Source organism: Phocoena phocoena, chromosome 13 (genome assembly GCF_963924675.1).
Source record: "Phocoena phocoena chromosome 13, mPhoPho1.1, whole genome shotgun sequence".
Classification (NCBI taxonomy): domain Eukaryota; kingdom Metazoa; phylum Chordata; class Mammalia; order Artiodactyla; family Phocoenidae; genus Phocoena; species Phocoena phocoena.
This window is the reverse complement of record NC_089231.1, coordinates 37,246,264-37,263,418: the sequence shown is the minus strand read 5'-3', so window position 1 is coordinate 37,263,418 and position 17,155 is coordinate 37,246,264.

The window sequence follows — 17,155 nt, the reverse complement described above, 5'->3', positions numbered from 1 at the left end:
CAGGCTGTTGCAACATCATGCAGGATGCTGTCACCGCAAGCTCACCCTACATTCCGTACCCATCCCTCCCCTGAGCCTGAGTGAGCCAGAACCCCCCGAATCAACTGCTACTTTAACCCTGTCTTGTCTGAACAAAGAACAGAAACCAGATGGTGACCTACATGCAGAGGCAGAGCCAAATAAAAAGCTGAACACCAGGAGCTGTGTGACAAAGAAGAGAAAGGGAAATTTCTCCCAGCAGCCTCAGGAGCAGTAGATTAAATCTTGACAATCAACTTCATGTAGCCTGCATCTCTGGAATACCTGAATAGACAACAAATCATCCCAAACTGAGGCTGTGGACTTTGGGAGCACTGTAGACTTGGTGTTTGCTCTCTGCATCTAATTTGTTTCTGGTCTTATGTATATCTTAATTTAGTATTTAGAGTTTATTACCAATGGTAGATTTGTTTATTGATTTGGTTGCTCTCTTCTTCTTTTTTTTTATATTTCATATGTATATATATATATATATTTTTTCCTTTTTCTCTTTTAGTGAGTGTGTATGTGCATGCTTCTTTGTGTGATTTTTTCTCTATAGCTTTGCTTTTACCATTTGTCCTATGATTCTGTCTGTTTATTTTTATTTATTTATATTTTTAGTAGAGTTTTTAGTGCTTATTATTATTGGTGGACATGTTTTTGGTTTGGTTGCTCTCTTCTTTCTTTCTTATTTTTTCCTTTTTTATAAATTACTCTTTAATTCTTTTTATTTTTAAAGTTTTTAAAAACTTTTAATTTTAATAAATTTGTATTATATTCTTTCTTTACTTATTTTTTCTCCATTTTCTCCTTAGCCATGTGGGTGACAGGGTCTTGGTGCCCTGGCCGGGTGTCAGGCCTGTGTCTCTGAAGTGGGAGAGCTGAGTTCAGGACATTGGTCCACCAGAGACCTCCTGGCTCCATGCAATATCAAATGGCCAAAGCTCTCCCAGAGATCTGTGTCACAAATTTAAGACTCAGCTCCACTCAATGACCAGAAAGCTCCAGTGTTGGAGACCACATGCCAAACAACTAGGAAGACATGAACACAACCCTACCCATTAGTGGAGAGGCTGCCTAAAACCATAATAAGTTCGCAGACAGCACAAACTACACCATCAGACGTGGTTCTTTCCATCAGAAAGACAAGCTCCAGGCTCATTCACCAGAACACAGGCACCATTCCCCTCCACCAGGAATCCTACACAACCCACTGAAACAACCTTACCCACTGGTGGCAGACACCAAAAAAAATGGGAACTACAAACTAACAACATGCCAAAAGGAGACCCCCAAAACAGTAAGTTAAGCAAAATTAAAAGACACAGAAATATGCAGCAGATGAAGGTGGAAAGTAAAAACCCACCAGAAAAAACAGATGAAGAGGAAACTGGCAATCTACCTGAAAAAGAATTCAGAGTAATGATAGTAAAGATGATTCAAAAACTTGGAAAAAGAATGGTGAATATATAAGAAAAGTTTAACAATGAACAAAAAGAACGAAAGAGGAAACAAACAATGATGAACCACATAATAAATGAAATTAAAAATTCTCTAGAAGGAATCAATAGCAGAATAACTGAGGCAGAAGAACAGATAAGTGCCCTGGAAGATAAAATAGTGGAAATAACTTTCGCTGAAAAGAATAAAGAAAAATGAATGAAAATAATTGAGGACAGTCTCAGAGATCTCTGGGACAAAATTAAACATAACAACATTTGAATTATAGGGGTCCCAGAAGAAGAAGAGAAAAAGAAAGGGACTAAGAAAATATTTGAATAGGTTATAGTTGAAAACTTCTCTAATATGGGAAAGGAAAGAGTCAGTCAAGTCCAGGAAGCACAGAGAGCCCTATACAGGAGAAACCCAAGGAGAACAATGACAAGGCACATATTAATCAAATGATCAAAACTTAAATACAAAGAAAACATATTAAAAGCAGCAAGGGAAAAACAACAAATAACATACAAGGGAATCCCCATAAGGATAACAACTGAAATTTCAACAGAAATTCTGCAAGACGGAAGGGAGTGGAAGGAAATATTTAAAGTGATGAAAGGAAAAATCTACAACCAACATTACTCTACTGAGCAAGGATCTCATTCAGATTTGATGGAGAAATTAAAAACTTTACTGATAAGTAAAATCTAAGATAATTCAGCACCACCAAATCAGCATCACAATAAATGTTAAAGCAACTTCTCTAAGCAGGAAGCATGAGAGAAGGAAAAGACCTATAATAACAAACCCAAAACAATTAAGAAAATGGTAATAGGAGCATACATATCGATAATTACCTTAAATGTAAATGGATTAAATGCTCCAACCAAAAGACATAGACTGGCTGAATGGTTACAAAAGCAAGACCTGTATATATACTGTCTACAGGAGACGCATTTCAGAACTAGGGACACATACAGACTGAAAGTGAGGGGTTGGAAAAAGATATTCGATGCAAGTGGAAGTCAAAAGAAGATGGAGTAGAAATTCTCATATCAGAAAGAAAAAGACTTTAAAATAAAGACTACTACAAGAGACAAAGAAGGGCACTACATAATGATCAAGGAATCAATCCAAGAAGAAAATATAACAATGGTAAACATTTATGCACCCAACATAGTACCACCTCAATACATAAGGGAAATGCTAACAGCCATAAAAGGGGAAATCGAAAGTAACAAAATCATAGTAGGGGACTTTAACACCCCAGTTTCAGCACTGGACAGATCATTCAAAATGAAAATAAATAAGGAAACACAAGCTTTAATTGATACATTAAACAAGATGGATTCAGTTGATATTTATAGGACATTCCATCCAAAAACAACAGAATACACTTTCTCCTCAAGTGCTTATGGAACTTTATTCAGTATAGATCATGTCTTGGGTCACAAATCAAGCCTTGGTCAATTTAGGAGAATTGAAACCGTATCAAGTATCTTTTCTGACCACAAGGCTATGAGACTAGATATCAATTAGAGGAAATAAATCTGTAAAAAATACAAACATATGGAGGCTAAACAATACACTACTACATAACCAAGAGGTCACTGAAGAAATCAAAGAAAATCAAGAAATACTTAGAAACAAATGACAATAAAACACTACAACCAAAAACCTATGGGATCCAGCCAAAGCAGTTAAAGAGGGAAGTTTAAAGTGATACAATAAAAGAAATATCTCAAATAAATGACACGACCTTACATGTAAAACAATTTGAGAAAGAACAACAACAACAACAACAACAAAACATCCATATTTAGCAGAAGGAAAAAAATCATAAAAGTCAGATCAGAAATAAAGGGAAAAGTAATGAAAGAAAGAAAGGATAAGATCAATGAAACTAAAAGCTGGTTTTTTGAGAAGGTAAACAAAATTTATAAACCATTAGCCAGATCCATCAAATAAAAAAGGGAGAAGACTCAAATCAATAGAATTAGAAATGAAAAAGGAGAAGTAACAAATGACACTGAAGAAATACAATGGATCATGAGAGATTACTACAAGCAACTATATGCCAATAAAATGGACAGAATCCAACAGCACATTAAAAGGATCATACACCATCATTAACTGGTGTTTATCCCAAGAATGCAAGGATTCCTCAATATGCACAAATGATCAATGTGATACACCATATTAAGAAATTGAAGGATAAAAACATATGATCATCTCAATAGACACAAAAAAAAAAAAAAAAAAAAAAAAACTTTGGACAAAATTCAACACCAATTTATGATAAAAAACCTCCAGAAAGCAGGCATAGAGGGAACTTACTTCAACATAATGAAGGCAATATATGAAAAACCCACAGCCAACATCATTCTCAATCATGAAAAACTGAAACCATTTCCTCTAAGATTAGGAACAAGAAAATGTTGTCCATTCTCACCACTATTATTCAACGTAGTTTTGGAAGTTTTAACCACAGCAATCAGAGAAGACAAAGAAATAAAATGAATTCAATTCAGGAAAGAAGAAACAAAGCTCTCACTGTTTGCAGATGACATGATACTATACATAGAGAACCCTTAAAATGCTACCAGAAAACTACTAGAGCTAATAAATGAGTTTAGGTAAAATAGCAGGATACAAAATTCTTGCACGGAAATCTCTTGCATCCCTATAATTCCTATAAACTATTGATGAAAATTCTGAAAGATAAATGAAGGAAACACTCCCATTGCAACAAAAAGAATAAAATACCTACGCATAACCCTACCTAAGGAGAGAAAAAAAAAGATCTGTTTGCAGAAAACTAAAAGACACTGAGGAAAGAAATTAAAGATGGTACAAACAGATGGAGAGATATACCATGTTCTTGGATTGGAAGAATCAACATTGTGAAAATGACTATACTATCCAAAGCAATCTACAGATTCAAAGTAATCCCTATAAAACTATCAGTGGCATTTTTCACAGAACTAGAACAAAAAATTCCACAACTTGTATGGAAACACAAAAGACACCCAATTGCCAAAGCAATCTTGAGAAAGGAAAATGGAGCTAGAAGAATCAGGCTCCCAGACTTCAGACAATACTACAAAGCTACAGAAATGAAGACAGTATGGTACTGGCACAAAAACAGAAATATAGATCACTGGAACAGGATCAAAAGTCCAGAGATAAACCCACACACATATTGTCACATTATTTTTGATAAAGTAATCAAGAATATACAATGGAGAAAAGACAGTCTCTTCAATAAGTGGTGCTGCTAAAACTGAACAGCTACATGTAAAAGAATAAAATTAGAACATTCCTTAACACCATACACAAAAATAATCAAAATGGATTAAAGACCTAAATGTAAGGTTGGACACTATAAAAGTCTTACAGGAAAACATAGGCAGAACACTCTTTGACATAAGTCACAGCAAGATCCTTTTTGACCAACCTCCTAGAGAAATGGAAATAAAAACAAATGGGACCTAATGAAACTTAAAAGCTTTTGCACAGCAAAGGAAACAATAAACAAGGCAAAAATACAACCCTCAGAATGGGAGAATATATTTACAAATGAAGCAACTGACAAAGGTTTAATCTCCAAAATTTACAAGCAGCCCATGAAGCTCAATATCAAAAAAACAAACAACCCAGTCCAAAAGTGGGCAGAAGAACTAAATAGACATTTCTCCAAAGAAGATATACAGATTGCCAACAAACACATGAAAGGATGTTAAACATCACTAATCATTAAAGAAATGCAAATCAAAACTACAATGAGGTATCACCTCACACTGTTCAGAATGGCCAACATCAAAATATCGGCAAACAGTAAAGGCTGGAAATGGTGTGGAGAAAAGGGAACACTCTTGCACTGTTGGTGGGAATGTAAATTGATACAGCCTCTATGGAGAACAGTATGAAGGTTCCTTAAAAATCTAAAAATAGAACTACTTTATGACCCAGCAATCCCACTACTGGGCATATACACTGAGAAAACCATAATTCAAAAAGAGTCATGTACCACAATGTTCATTACAACTCTATTTACAATAGTCAGGACATGGAAGCAACCTAAGTGTCCATGGACAGATGAATGTTTAAAGAAGATGAGGCACATATGTACAATGGAATATTACTGAGCCATAAAAAGAAATGAAATTGAGTTATTTGTGGTGAGGTGGATAGACCTAGAGTCTGTCATACAGAATGAAGCATGTCAGAAAGAGAAAAACAAATACTGTATGCTAACACACATATATGGAATCTAAAAAAAAAAAAAAAAAAAAAAAAAAATGTTTCTTAAGAACCTAGGTGCAGGGCAGGAATAAAGATGCAGACATAGAGAATGGACTTGAGGCCACGGGGAGGGGGAAGGCTAAGCTGGGATGAAGTGAGAGACGGCCAGGTATATATATCCACTCCCCAATGTAAAATCGATAGCTACTGGGAAGTAGCCACAGAGAATAACGAGATCAGCTCAGTGCTTTGTGACCACCTAGAGGGGTGGGATATGGAGGGTGGGAGGGAGACGCAAGAGGGAGGAGATATGTGGATACATGTATATGTATGGCTGATTCACTTTGTTATAAAGCAGAAACTACCACACCATTGTAGTGCAATTATACTCCAATAAAGAGGTTAAAAATAAAGAAAAATAAAGGAGACTAAAAAGTAGGTAGGATGGTATGTCAATGACTGATAACCAGTGGGTACCCAAACATAAATTCATGAGTTACAAATCAAAGATACAATTCTTACAATTTTTTTCTCCCACGAATCTGAACTTGTAAAGGAAGGCCAACAGTAGATTTTATTTTCCTTTCTCAACCAGGCACCACAGACAGAAATCTGGGAGTGTGGACTTCAGAAAGAATCCTTTCCATTTGCCAGCTTCTGCCAGTTTTATCAGGATCCTCTCTGCAGTCTCTGGGATGAGGGGGGTGACCCAGCAGGTCTTATCATGGTCACCAGAAACTGTACAGGAGAAAAAACACTTTTGTCTCTACCCTTCAGAGTGAGTGTTTGGCTGAGTCTCCTTTGTCTCTAGAGTACCTCATAAATGGATAAGCATATTTAAGTTAAAAGTTCTTCACTAGGGAGGAACACTCCCACCTCATTCTATGAGGCCACCATCACCCTGATACCAAAACCAGACAAGGATGTCACAAAGAAAGAAAGCTACAGGCCAATATCACTGATGAACATAGATGCAAAATTCCTCAACAAAATACTAGCAAACAGAATCCAACAGCACATTAAAAAGATCATAACCATGATCAAATGTGGTTTATTCCAGGAACGCAAGGATTCTTCAATATACGCAAATCAATCAATGTGATACACCATAATAACAAATTGAAGGAGAAAAAATATATGATCATCTCAATAGGTGCAGAGAAAGCTATGAACAAAATTCAACACCAATTTATGATAAAAAAAAAAAAAACCCTGCAGAAAGTAGGCATAGAGGGAAATTTCCTCAACATAATAAAGGCCATATATGACAGATCCACAGCCAAAATCATCCTCAATGGTGAAAACCTGAAGCCATTTCCATTAAGATCAGGAAAAAGACAAGGTTGCCCACTCTCACCACTCTTATTCAACATAGTTTTGGAAGTTTTAGCCCCAGCAATCAGAGAAGAAAAGGAAATGCAAGGAAGCCAAATGAGAAAAGAAGAAGTAAAGCTGTCACTGTTTGCAGATGACATGATACTATACATAGAGAATCCTAAAGATGCTACCAGAAAACTACTAGAGCTAATCAGTTAATTTGGTGAAGTACCAGGATACAAAATTAATACATAGAAATCTCTGGCATTCCTATACACTAATGATGAAAAATCTGGAAGTGAAATTAGAAAACACTCCCACTTACCATTGCAAAAAAGAGAATAAAATATCGAGGAATAAACCTACCTAAGGAGACAAAAGATCTGTATGCAGAAAATTATGACACTGATGAAAGAAATTAAAGATGATACAAATAGATGGAGAGATATAACATGCACTTGGATTGGAAGAATCAATATTGTGAAAGTTACTCTACTACCCAAAGCAATCTACAGATTCAATGCAATCCCTATCAAACTATCACTGGCATTTTTCACAGAACTAGAACAAAAATTTTCACAATTTGTATGGAAACACAAAACTCCCCGAATAGCCAAAGCAATCTTGAGAACGAAAAACGGAGCTGGAGAAATCAGGCTCCGTGACTTCAGACTATACTACAAAGCTACAGTAATCAAGACAGCATGGTACTGGCACAAAAACATAAAGATAGATCAATGGAACAGGATAGAAATTCCAGAGATAAACCCACGCACATATGGTAACCTTATCTTTGATAAAGGGGGCAGGAATGTACAGTGGAGAAAGGACAGCCTCTTCAATAAGTGGTGCTGGGAAAACTGGACAGCTACATGTAAAAATGTGAGATTAGAGTACTCCCTAACACCATACACAAAAATAAGCTCAAAATGGATTAAAGATCTAAATGTAAGACCAGAAACTACCAAACGCTTAGAGAAAAATATAGGCAGAACACTCTATGACATAAATCACAGCAAGATCCTTTTTGACCCACCTCCTAGAGAAATGGAAATAAATACAAAAATAAACAAATGGGACCTTATGAAACTTCAAAGCTTTTGCACAGCAAAGGAAATCATAAACAAGACCAAGAAACAACCCTCAGAATGGGAGAAAATATTTGCAAATAAAGCAACGGACAAAGGATTAATCTCCAAGATTTACAAGCAGCCCATGCAGCTCAATAACAAAAAAACAAACAGCCCAATGCAAAAATGGGCAGAGGACCTAAATAGACATTTCTCCAAAGAAGATATACAGATTGCCAACAAACACATGAAAGAATGTTCAGCGTCATTAATCTTTAGAGAAATGCAAATCAAAACTACAATGATGTATCACCTCACACCGCTCAGAATGGCCATCATCAAAAAATCAAGAAACGGGCAGGGGGACCTTGAAGATGGCGGAAGAGTAAGACGCGGAGATCGCCTTCCTCCCCACGGATACACCAGAAATACATCCACACGTGGAACAACTCCTACAGAACTCCTACTGAAGGCTGGCAGAAGACCTCAGACCTCCCAAAAGGCAAGAAACTCCCCACGTAACTGGGTAGGGCAAAAGAAAAAACAGAGACAAAAGAATAAGGACGGCACCTGCACCAGTGGGAGGGAGCTGTGAAGGAGGAAAAGTTTCCACACACTAGGAAGCCCCTCCGCGGGCGGAGACTGCGGGAGGCAGAGGGGGGAGTTTCGGGACCGCGGAGTAGTGCACAGCGACGGGTGCGGAGGGCAAAGCGGGGAGATTCCTGCACAGACGATCGGTGCTGACCGGCACTCACCAGCCCGAGTGGCTTGTCTGCTCACCCGCCGGGGCGGGCGGGGCTGCGAGCTGAGGCTCGGGTTTTGGTTTTGGACGGAGCTCAGGGAGAGGACTGGGGTTGGCGGCTTGAACATAGCCTGAAGGGGTTAGTGCACCACGACTAGCCGGGAGGGAGTTCGGGGAAAAGCCTGCACCGGCCGAAGAGGCAAGAGACTTTTTCTTCCCTCTTTGTTTCCTGGTGCGCGAGGAGAGGGGTTTAAGAGCGCTGCTTAAAGGAACTCCAGAGACGGGCGCGAGCCGCGGCTAAAAGCGCGAACCCCAGAGACGGGCGCGAGCCGCGGCTGAGGGCACGAGCCCCCGAGACGGGCGCGAGCCGCGGCTGAAAGCGCAAACCCCAGAGACGGGCGCGAGCCGCGGCTAAAACCGCGGACCCCAGAGACGGGCGGGAGACGCTAAGGCTGCTGCTGCTGCCACCAAGGGGCCTGTGTGCGAGCACAGGTCACTCTCCACACCCCTCTTCCGCGGAGCCTGTGCAGCCCGCCACTGCCAGGTTCCCGGGATCCAGGGTCAACTTCCCCGGGACAGCGCACGGCGGGCCTCAGGCTGGTGCAACGTCACGCCGGCCTCTGCCGCAACGTCACGCTGCCTCTGCCGCCGCAGGCCGGCCCCGCACGCAGTGCCCCTCCTTCCCCCATCCCCCAACCCCCGGCCTGAGTGAGCCGGAGACCCCGAATCAGCGGCTCCTTTAACCCCGTCCTGTCTGAGCGAAAAAACAGATGCCCTCCAGCGACCTACACGCAGAGGCAGGGCCAAATCCAAAGCTGAGCTCCTGTGAGCTGTGAGAACAAAGAAGAGAAAGGGAAATCTCTCCCAGCAGCCACAGAAGCAGCGGATTAAAGCTCCACAATCAACTTGATATACCCTGCATCTGTGGAATACCTGAATAGACAAGGAATGATCCCAAATTGAAGAGGTGGAATTTAGGAGCGAGATCTGATTTTTTTTCCCTTTTCCTCTTTTTGTGAATGTGTACATGTATGCTTCTGTGTGACATCTTGTCTGTATACTCTAGCTTCCACCATTTGTCCTAGGGCTCTATCCGTCCATGACTTTTTTTTAAAAATTCTTTTTCTTAATAATTAATTGTAATAACTTTATTATACTTTACCTTCATTCTTTCTTTCTTTCCTTCCTTCCCTCCCTCCTTTAGACAACGAATCACCCCAAATTGAGGAGGTGGTCTCAGGGAGCAGGATTTATGATTTTTCCCCCTTTACCTCTTTTTGTGAAGGTGTATGTGTATGCTTCTGTGTAAGATTTTCTCTGTATAGCTTTGCTTCCAACATTTGTCCTAAGGTTCTATCCGTCCCTTTTTTTTTCTAAATATTTTTTAATTCAATAACTATATTATACTTTATTTTATTTTTACTGTATCATCTTTCTTTCTGTCTTTTTTTCCTTCTTTCCCTCCTTCCTTCCTTCCTCCCTCCCTCCCTCCCTCCCTCCTTTCTTTCCTTCTTTGCTTCTTTCTTCCTTCCTTCCTTTCCTCCTTTCCTTCTTTCTTTACTCATACTTCTACTAATTCTCCCTACTTTTTCTCCCTTTTATTCTGAGCTGTGTGGATGAAAGGCTCTTGGTGCTCCAGCCAGGAGTCAGGGCTCTACCTCTGAGGTAGGAGAGCCAACTTCAGGACACTGGTCAACAAGAGACCTCCCAGCTCCACATAATATTAAACGGTGGAAATCTCCCAGAGACCTCCATCTTAACACCAGCACCCAGCTTCACTCAACGACCAGCAAGCCACAGTGCTGGACAACCTATGCCAAACAACTAGCAAAACAGGAACACAACCCCACCCATTAGCAGAGAGGCTGCCTAAAATCATAATAAGGCCACAGACACCCCAAAACACACCACCAGTCGTGAACCTGCCCACTAGAGAGACAAGATCCAGCCTCATCCAGCACAACACAGGCACTAGTCCCCTCCACCAGGAAGCCTACACAACCCACTGAAACAACCTTAGCCACTGGAGACAGACATCAAAAACAACAGGAACTACGAAAGTGCAGCCTGCAAAAAGGAGACCCCAAACACAGTAAGATAAGCAAAATGAGAAGACAGAAAAACACACAGCAGATGAAGGAGCAAGATAAAAACCCACCAGACCTAACAAATGAAGAGGAAATAGGCAATCTACCTGAAAAAGAATTCAGAATAATGATAGTAAGGATGATCCAAAATCTTGGAAGTAGAATGGACAAAATGCAAGAAACAGTTAACAAGGACCTACAAGAACTAAAGATGAAACAAGCAACGATGAACAATGCAATAAATGAAATTAAAATCACTCTAGATAGGATCAATAGCAGAATAACTGAGGCAGAAGAACGGATAAGTGACCTGGAAGATAAAGTAGTGGAAATAACTACTGCAGAGCAGAATAAAGAAAAAAGAATGAAAAGAACTGAGGACAGTCTCAGAGACCTCTGGGACAACATGAAACGCACCAACATTCGAATTATAGGGGTTCCAGAAGAAGAAGAAAGAAAGAAAGGGACTGAGAAAATATTTGAAGAGATTATAGTTGAAAACTTCCCTAATATGGGAAAGGAAATAGTTAATCAAGTCCAGGAAGCACAGAGGGTCCCATACAGGATAAATACAAGGAGAAACACGCCAAGACACATATTAATCAAACTGTCAAAAATTAAATACAAAGAAAGCATATTAAAAGCAGCAAGGGAAAAACAACAAATAACACACAAGGGAATCCCCATAAGGTTAACAGCTGATCTCTCAGCAGAAACCCTACAAGCCAGAAGGGAGTGGCAGGACATACTGAAAGTGATGAAGGAGAATAGCCTGCAACCAAGACTACTCTACCCAGCAAGGATCTCATTCACATTTGATGGAGAAATTAAAACCTTTACAGACAAGCAAAAGCTGAGAGAGTTCAGCACCACCAAACCAGCTTTACAACAAATGCTAAAGGAACTTCTCTAGACACGAAACACAAGAGAAGGAAATGACCTATAGTAGCGAACCCAAAACAATATATAAAATGGAAATAGGAACATACATATCAATAATTACCTTAAATGTAAATGGACTAAATGCTCCCACCAAAAGACACAGATTGGCTGAATGGATACAAAAACAAGACCCTTATATATGCTGTCTACAAGAGACCCACTTCAGAACTAGAGACACATACAGACTGAAAGTAAGCGGATGGAAAAAGATATTCCATGCAAATGGAAACCAAAAGAAAGCTGGAGTAACAATTCTCATATCAGACAAAATAGACTTTAAAATAAGGACTATTAAAAGGGACAAAGAAGGACACTACATAATGATCAAGGGATCGATCCAAGAAGAAGATATAACAATTGTAAATATTTATGCACCCAACATAGGAGCACCTCAATACATAAGGCAAATACTAACAACCATAAAAGGGGAGATCAACAGTAACACATTCATAGTAGGGGACTTTAACACCCCACTTTCACCCATGGACAGATCATCCAAAATGAAAATAAATAAGGAAACACAAGCTTTAAATGATACATTAAACAAGATGGACTTAATTGATATTTATAGGACACTCCATCCAAAAACAACAGAATACACATTTTTCTCAAGTGCTCATGGAACATTCTCCAGGATAGATCATATCTTGGGTCACAAATCAAGCCTTGGTAAATTTAAGAAAACTGAAATTGTATCAAGTATCTTTTCCGACCACAACGCCATGAGACTAGATATCAATTACAGGAAAAGATCTGTAAAAAATACAAACACATGGAGGCTAAACAATACACTACTTAATAATGAGGTGATCACTGAAGAAATCAAAGAGGAAATAAAAAAATACCTAGAAACAAATGACAATGGAGACACAACGACCCAAAACCTATGGGATGCAGCAAAAGCAGTTCTAAGGGGGAAGTTTATAGCAATACAAGCCCACCTTAAGAAGCAGGAAACATCTCGAATAAACAACCTAACCTTGCACCTCAAGCAATTAGAGAAAGAAGAACAAAAAAACCCCAAGCTAGCAGAAGGAAAGAAATCATAAAAATCAGATCAGAAATAAATGAAAAAGAAATGAAGGAAACAATAGCAAAGATCAATAAAACTAAAAGCTGGTTCTTTGAGAAGATAAACAAAATAGATAAACCACTAGCCAGACTCATCAAGAAAAAAAGGGAGAAGACTCAAATCAATAGAATTAGAAATGAAAAAGGAGAAGTAACAACTGACACTGCAGAAATAAAAAAAAATCATGAGAGATTACTACAAGCAACTCTATGCCAATAAAATGGACAATCTGGAAGAAATGGACAAATTCTTAGAAATGCACAACCTGCCAAGACTGAATCAGGAAGAAATAGAAAATATGAACAGACCAATCACAAGCACTGAAATTGAAACTGTGATTAAAAACCTTCCAACAAACAAAAGCCCAGGACCAGATGGCTTCACAGGTGAATTCTATCAAACGTTTAGAGAAGAGCTAACACCTATCCTTCTCAAACTCTTCCAAAATATAGCAGAGGGAGGAACACTCCCAAATTCCTTCTACGAGGCCACCATCACCTTGATACCAAAACCAGACAAGGATGTCACAAAGAAAGAGAACTACAGACCAATATCACTGATGAACATAGATGCAAAAATCCTCAACAAAATACTAGCAAACAGAATCCAAGAGCGCATTAAAAGGATCATACACCATGATCAAGTGGGGTTTATTCCAGGAATGCAAGGATTCTTCAATATACGCAAATCTATCAATGTGATAAACCATATTAACAAATTGAAGGAGAAAAACCATATGATCATCTCAATAGATGCAGAGAAAGCTTTCGACAAAATTCAACACCCATTTATGATAAAAACCCTCCAGAAAGTAGGCATAGAGGGAACTTTCCTAAACATAATAAAAGCCATATATGACAAGCCCACAGCAAACATCATCCTCAATGGTGAAAAACTGAAAGCATTTCCACTAAGATCAGGAACAAGACAAGGTTGCCCACTCTCACCACTCTTATTCAACATAGTTTTGGAAGTTTTAGCCACAGCAATCAGAGAAGAAAAGGAAATAAAAGGAATCCAAATCGGAAAAGAAGAAGTAAAGCTGTCACTGTTTGCAGATGACATGATACTATACATAGAGAATCCTAAAAATGCTACCAGAAAACTACTAGAGCTAATCAATGAATTTGGTAAAGTAGCAGGATACAAAATTAATGCACAGAAATCTCTGGCATTCCTATATACTAATGATGAAAAATCTGAAAGTGAAATCAAGAAAACACTCCCATTTACCATTGCAACAAAAAGAATAAAATATCTAGGAATAAACCTACCTAAGCAGACGAAAGACCTGTATGCAGAAAATTATAAGACACTGATGAAAGAAATTAAAGATGATACAAATAGATGGAGAGATATACCATGTTCTTGGATGGGAAGAATCAACATTGTGAAAATGACTCTACTACCCAAAGCAATCTACAGATTCAATGCAATCCCTATCAAACTACCACTGGCATTTTTCACAGAACTAGAACAAAGAATTTCGCAATTTGTATGGAAACACAAAAGACCCCGAATAGCCAAAGCAATCTTGAGAACGAAAAATGGAGCTGGAGGAATAAGGCTCCCTGACTTTAGACTATATTACAAAGCAACAGTAATCAAGACAGTATGGTACTGGCACAAAAACAGAAAGATAGATCAGTGGAACAGGATAGAAAGCCCAGAGATAAACCCACGCACATATGGACACCTTATCTTTGATAAAGGAGGCAGGAATGTACAGTGGAGAAAGGACAGCCTCTTCAATAAATGGTGCTGAGAAAACTGGACAGGTACATGTAAAAGTATGAGATTAGATCACTCCCTAACACCATACACAAAAATAAGCTCAAAATGGATTAAAGACCTAAATGTAAGGCCAGAAACTATCAAACTCTTAGAAGAAAACATAGGAAGAACACTCTATGACATAAATCACAGCAAGATCCTTTCTGACCCACCTCCTAGAGTAATGGAAATAAAAACAAAAATAAACAAATGGGACCTAATGAAACTTAAAAGCTTTTGCACAGCAAAGGAAACCATAACCAAGACCAAAAGACAACCCTCAGAATGGGAGAAAACATTTGCAAGTGAAGCAACTGACAAAGGATTAATCTCCAAAATTTACAAGCAGCTCATGCAGCTCAATAACAAAAAAACAAACAACCCCATCCAAAAATGGGCAGAAGACCTAAATAGACATTTCTCCAAAGAAGATATACAGAATGCTAACAAACACATGAAAGAATGCTCAACATCATTAATCATTAGAGAAATGCAAATCAAAACTACAATGAGATATCATCTCACACCAGTCAGAATGGCCATCATCAAAAAATCAAGAAACAATAAATGCTGGAGAGGGTGTGGAGAAAAGGGGACACTCTTGCACTGCTGGTGGGAATGTGAATTGGTTCAGCCACTGTGGAGAACAGTATGGAGGTTCCTTAAAAAACTACAAATAGAATTACCATATGACCCAGCAATCCCACTACTTGGCATATACCCTGAGAAAACCAAAATTCAAAGAGAGTCATGTACCAAAATGTTCATTGCAGCTCTATTTACAATAGCCAGGACATGGAAACAACCTAAGCGCCCATCATCGGATGAATGGATAAAGAAGATGTGGCACATATACACAATGGAATATTACTCAGCCTTAAAAAGAAATGAAATTGAGCTATTTGTAATGAGATGGATAGACCTAGAGTCTGTCATACAGAGTGAAGTAATTCAGAAAGAAAAAGACAAATACCGTATGCTAACACATATATATGGAATTTAAGGGAAAAAAATGTCATGAAGAACCTAGGGGTAAGATAGGAATAAAGACGCAGACCTACTGGAGAACGGACTTAAGGATATGGGGAGGGGGAAGGGTGAGTTTTGACAGGGCGAGAGAGAGTCATGGACATATACACATTAACAAACGTAGTAAGGTAGATAGCTGGGGGGAAGCAGCCGCAAGGCACAGGGATATTAGCTCGGTGCTTTGTGACAGCCTGGAAGGGTGGGATGGGGAGAGTGGGAGGGAGGGAGACGCAAGAGGGAAGACATATGGGAACATATGTATATGTATAGCTGATTCACTTTGTTGTAAAGCAGAAACTAACACACCATTGTAAAGCAATTATACCCCAATAAAGATGTTTAAAAAAAATTAAAAAAAAATTTAAAAAAAAATCAAGAAACAATAAATGCTGGGGATGATGTGGAGAAAAGGGAACACTCTTGCACTGCTAGTGGGAATGTGAATTGTTACAGCCACTATGGAGAACAGTATGGAGCTTCCTAAAAAAACTCCAAATAAAAGTACCATATTACCCTGCAATCCCACTACTGGGCATATACCCTGAGAAAACCATAATTCAAAAAGAGTCATGTACCAAATGTTCACTGCAGCTTTATGTACAATAGGCAGGAGGTGGAAGCAACCTAAGTGTCAATCATCGGATGAAGGGATAAAGAAGATATGGCACATATATAAAATGGAATATTACTCAGCCATAAAAAGAAATGAAATTGAGTTATTTATAGTGAGGTGGATGGACCTAGAGTCTGTCATACAGAGTGAAGTAAGTTAGAAAGAGGACAAATACTGTATGCTTATATATATATATATATATATATATATATATATATATATATATGGAATCTAAGAAAATATATGTCATGAAGAACCTAAGGGTAAGACAGGAATAAAGACACAGACCTACTAGAGAATGGACTTGAGGATATGGGGAGGGTGAAGGGTAAGCTGTGACAAAGTGAGAGAATGGCATGGACATATATACACTACCAAACATAAAATAGATAGCTAGTGGGAAGCAGCCACATAGCACAGGGAGATCAGCTCGGTGCTTTTTGACCACCTAGAGTGGTGGGATAGGGTGGGTGGGAGGGAACGAGATGCAAGAGGGAAGAGATATGGGAACATATGTATATGTATAACTGATTCACTTTGTTATAAAGCAGAAACTAACACACCATTGTAAAGAAATTATAGTAAGATGTAAAAAAAAGAAAAAAGTTCTCCACTGTGGCCACTGTAATTCGAGATTATCTTCAGTAAGTTTAGCCTTATTATTCAGCCTTAAAACTAAATTGTATTCACCTGAGGCCTTATAATGGACCCAAGTTATGTCAGACCCATCCCCACCCCAGACTCAGTCCACTTTCTAAGTTGGTTCCAGTTCAAACCCAGACTGAGTTCAGTTTCTAAATCAGA